This window comes from Canis lupus, chromosome X (genome assembly GCF_011100685.1).
Source record: "Canis lupus familiaris isolate Mischka breed German Shepherd chromosome X, alternate assembly UU_Cfam_GSD_1.0, whole genome shotgun sequence".
NCBI classification, from domain to species: Eukaryota; Metazoa; Chordata; class Mammalia; order Carnivora; family Canidae; genus Canis; species Canis lupus.
This window is the reverse complement of record NC_049260.1, coordinates 116,278,284-116,283,960: the sequence shown is the minus strand read 5'-3', so window position 1 is coordinate 116,283,960 and position 5,677 is coordinate 116,278,284.

Sequence of the window (5,677 nt, the reverse complement as noted above, 5' to 3'; positions counted from 1 at the left end):
AGCCAAGGAAACATCTTGATAACACAGAGTGGTAAAGAAGAGGACACCAGCATTATTGTGTCTATTTGCATTGCTGATATTAACTGTATCATAAACTGGGAAAGATGCAGCAGGGGCCTTTTTTCCAGCGAGTCACATTTAGAAAGGCTGACCACAGGTGCCTCAGACAGAGGAGTTGACACTTACAAATCAGCATTGCTTTTTAGAGATTCTCTACTTCTCTGGAAATTCATTTATTCATTCACAGGAAAAGAAAACATTTATTGGTTGCCAACTCTTCATAGTAAGTCAGACACATTCCCTTATGGGTTAATTACCTATTGCTGCATAACAAGTACCACCAACATGAATAGCTTCAAACAACAATAGGTTTTTATTATCTCTAATTGTTTCTCTAAGTCCGAAATTCCAGTAGTAGTTCACTGGGCAGTTGTGATTCCATCTCTAAATCAGATGTCTTTCAGAGCTGCAAACATCTGAAGGCTTGACTATGGCTGGGGGATAAGCTTTCAAGGTTGCTCACTTATATGGCTGGCAAGTTGGTGCTGGCTGAGAAGAGGAGAGCACTGTTTCTGTCTACATGAACTCCTCCAGGAAGCTATTTGAGAGTTCTTCTCACATGGCAGCTGGCTTTCCCCATAGCGAGTCATAAGAGATCAATGTGGAAGCCATATTGCTTTTTATGACAACCTTGGAAGCCATAAACTGCCACTTCTGCTATATTCTATTGGTTACAGAGAGTCAGCCCTGATTCACTTGGGAAAGGACAACACAAGGGCATAAATATAAGAGGCAAGGATCATTGGGAGCCATAATGAAGGTTGGTTTCAGTATCTTCTTTCCAAACAGCTCATATCATATATAATACCAATACAGTATGATAAATACTGTAAAATTATTTATATGATAAATACTGATAAATTGTATGCAATAGCATACAATTTTTAATCTTTAGATTTGATTATCCATCGAGAAAACTAAACTTTTCAAACTATCCTTCTCCAAAGACCTAAGCTACAACAGAGTGATAAAACCTAAAATCAATGACCTTATCTTAGTTTTGCTTTTGGATAAAGCCAACAAATCTTAAGAGTTGTCGTTTACAATATTTTTTTATCATATTGGCAAGAAAGAAGTTAAATTTTTAATATCAATCTTAGAAAAGATGACATTTGAGGTTGACACTGCAAAGGTCAAATTGAATGCTTGAGGCAAACCTATGTATCAATACTGACAGATTGAAACAGGAATGATTTTTTAGAATTTATATTTTAAACTTAATATGGATGGTTCTCAGTTTTGCTTACTGAAAATAGTATTCCAATTTAAAATAGGTTTTATATTTGCTCTTTAGAAGAGAAAGTTCATGGCTGTTGAGAAAACAATGATTATCTTCCCCCCAAATCTGTACTATTCCAATATATTTTGAGCTCAATATATAACCATTTCCCACAAAGGTCTCTTCTAATTGGAAAAACTGTACAAATGGACAAAGGAAGAAAAGAAACTGTGATTTCACAGGTTTTCCCTCTCCAGGTTAATAAGCGGGCCTATGGTGCTGAGAATGACATTGCCTAATTAGGCAAAGTTCAAATGGGAAAGCAGGTAGTAATTATTGAGGCGTACTTGCTTGAATATGTTTTGAGGACACAGATAGAAAGAAAAACAATGAAATTTAAAAGCCAAAATGCCAAAGCTTGGCCCCAAATACAATAGAGACTCTTCTCGAGCTTTATGGTTCTTTGTAATAAAACCTTAATATCAAAACCAAGTTATGGTTCTGATCTAACTTCACCTAACCTTTTGCTATTTAATGTGGGTTTTTCTTTTTTTTAAAAATCTGCTGTGGGCAATTGCCGGAATCCCAAGAGAACTACCAAGTAGACTCTACTTCTGACTTTTATTATGCAACCTCTTATCTTTTTATACAAAATGGAGTGGTTGTTCTGAGATTAGAACATAAGCTTGCAAAGTTTTACCATTTGGTTATAGCCATAGTCCTGATATGCTGTTTACATAAACCTGCTAACTTGTTACAGAAACTGCATTACTGTTTGCCTCTTTCCAATTTGGCTTGAGCTCCTATCTTGTGGCCTGTATTTGCTTACTCTGTACATTTGCTAAGGTCCTATTTGGTTTAGTTCTCCTGAAACTCATTTTGCCTTTCTTGAAGTTACTTGCTTCACTGCTTGACCAATCCCTGTTGACATGACATACTAGAACTTAAAACCATGCCTTTACTCATTTCACTTCTGTCCTTTTTTAGTTTGTTTTCAGGTATCTATTATCTGAACATACTTGAAGGCAAACCCTAATCGCCCTCAATTCCTATCTATATTTTGAACATGCTTTTTTCCTTCCCTTATGTCAGTTCTGTGAGAAAAATGGCATCCTTTCAATATACTTGACTTCTTTGCTTAAGTCAACTAGAATTGGTTTCTGTTGTTTGCAACCAAGAATTCCAAGTGAGGGGTGCCTGGGTGGCTCAGTCAGTTAAGCAGCTGCCTTTGGCTCAGGTCATGATCCTACAGTCCTGGGATCGAGCCCCACACTGAGCCCTGCTTCTCCCTATCCCCCTGCTTATTCTCCCTCTCACTCTCTTTCTCTGTCAAATAAACAAATGAAATCTTAAAAAAAAAAAAAGAACTCGAAGTGATACTGAGATCATTACAATGAATGTGTTGCATGCCACAGATACCAAGAAATATAGGGAAACTAGGATTAATTATCTTACTTAGTGTGAATTGAATGCTTTGAAAGATCCCACTAATGTTGATAGATAATCACCCAGTAGCCCATGGAATACAATGACAAAATAGATTATTATATTAGGCAACTGGGCACCTAAAATGTGGTGATCATTGAAGGTAAAATTTGGGGAAGTGGTTGTCACTTTTTAGGACAATATGCAGAAACTCAAGGGCCATGGGGTGCAGCTGGTTTATTCCAACAGATCTGGACACTTCATGGAAAAAGAACAAGATTCTCAAATCCTTGAACTCTAGTGTCAAGGCAGGGATTTATATGATCATGAGCATGCTAAATGAATCTATTGTCTCTTATATTTATAGAGTTGAGTAAGAGGAAAACCAAATACTTAATATGACCCTGTTAGCTATAAAATCATAATTTCAGTTAAATTCACAGCTTCCCGAATTCTCTACATAGTTATTGTATTGAACAGGAACAAGTTGGATAGGGATAATAGAAGGGTAATACCAGCTGATACAGAGGTCTCAGGGTATTCCCAAACCTGAAGTCCCACCTCCCTTAATAAATAGAAATATCCTCTCTATCCTCTTTCTTGCAGTTACTAATGCTGTCACTGGGGAGCTACCTCCTGAGAAAAGCCAGTGCTCCTCCTTGTCTAATAATAGAGCCAGATCCTGGTATTCTCTGGGAGATTAATTTAAAAGTTTAATGCCAGGACACAAGTCAGATAGAACATAGATTACAGGGCTCTTCTAATTTGGAAAAGGAAAGCATTTTCATATTGGGTCAAAATTATCAATATAGGTGTCCTTTGCGGATGGGTTAGCAAAAAGTAAAGATGGCTTCTGTTTGCCGGGTTGGTTGACTACAAAGTCTTAGTATTGGTAGTCATAATAAATATAATAGAAATGTCAGAAATCCCTAGATATAATGTATAGAATGAACCAATGAGGAAGATTTTATTTGTGTGCCCTTCACATGTGTACCTACTTATACCCCCAGAGAGAGTTCAGAGGGCATTCCCTTCACCATGACCTTGAAAAATATATAATAGTGCCCTTAAAAAGACCTTTATGAGACTGCTTTTTGTGGCAGTATATTAAATAGCTTTAAAAATCACTCCAGTATTGGGACACCTGGGTGGCTCAGGTCATGATCCCGGCCCAGGGATCGAGTCCCACATCAGGCTTCCTGCGAGGAGCCTGCTTCTCCCTCTGCCTAGGTCTCTGCCTTTTTCTGTATCTCTCACGAATGAATAAAGTCTTTTTTTTTTAAATCACTCCAGTATAAAATGGATAGATAAGTCAGATAAAAATACCAAACTTCTTAATGTATATCTGAACTCACAATACCTTAATGAAGAGTCAAATTGAAGAGGCCGAGAAGCAACCTATTAAGCTGAAGCTAAAGCGGCATCTGTTGTGGCTCTCTGCCGGTGTTTCTCTATCTGGATAACCAAGAGACTTGTTATTCAGCCAAGTGAAGGAACGGATTCAAGCCCTGAGCCTCACAGGAAGGAATTAAGGCTAAAATCCTCTGTAAAAATTTGGGATTCTGAAAAGCCCACATCTTCAGTGAAAAGATGGGCTTGGGAGAAAAATCCACAAGATAGTAAAAAAAGATAATAAGGAAATTTCTGCTTCATATTGGAGTCTAAGTGAAAAAGGAGTCTCCTCTGAAAAGTCCTAACATTAGCACAGTCTTAGGCGGGCAAAGAGGCTCAAATTTACATCATCTCTGCAGCATGGGGGAAAAAAAGACAAGAGATTACAATCAAGTGTTTTTAGTTGAGTAGCATCCTGGTGTTCTTGGAAGAAACAAATGCTAACGTTCTCTGGAGAGATGGGTCCCCAATTAGGGCTTTCTAGAATCTCCACAAAAAGAACTAGTTGTTAGCTCCCAAAAACATAATAGGCCAGAAAATAATCCACTTCCAAACAGAATCAGCAGAAACAATAAACTCTACAATTAGCCCAGAATCTATACCTAATGGCATTATCTAATACAAAATCTCGAATTCAGTGTATTTATATTTAAACAAATAAACAATAAAATGGAATACATGGTTTAACAATTTTTAAATGAAATGCATAAAAGAGAAGAAAGATATTCTTTTTAAAAATATTATTGGGATTTATAAAAGAGCCACATGGAATTTCTAAAATCTCAAAGAAAAAACCTTAATAATTAAAAAGCTGTTAAAGGCATCTCTTTTTGTAAAAACTGTGAGCTAGGTTATTCAGTCCAATACTCTGGAAACTAAAGAAGCTGGATCTATACACACAGGCCATGTCTCCTGCTGCCATTTCGCCCCAGCTCTATTGAGATATTATTGACATAGAACAAATGTAAGTTTAAGGTGTACAATGTGATGATTTGATGCACATATATGTCATGAAACAAAATGTCCCCACAACTTCTTAAAAGTATCAAATAACTAATGAGAAAGTATGAAATTAACAGGGAAAATGGTAACCCTGAAAATAAAGATTTTGGAAAACCTAATTTGAACTTTCATTTTGAAGACATCACAAATCTAAATAAAACATAGGCCGAAAATAAAATAGTAACAGTTATAAAACGTTTCAAACTGAATTTTTTAAACGATTTTATTTATTTATTTGATAGAGCACAAGCAGGGGAGGGGCAGAGGGAGAGGGAGAAGCACTGAGCAGAGAGCCAGACGCAGGGCTCAATCCCAGGACCCTAAAATCATGACCTGAGCAGAAGTCAGCCATTTAAACGACTGAGCCACCCAGGCATCTCTCAAACTGAACGTTAATGAAAATATTTCATATCAAAATTTAGGGCATGCAGTTAAAGCATTATTAAAGTAAATTGGTGGTTTCAAATGCATATCTTAGAAAAAATTATTCAACCAGAATGATATATTGCAATAGATTGAGCACAGAAACAGAAACGTTGACCCTACTGGCTGTTCATAATCCGGGCGCTTAAAAAGACT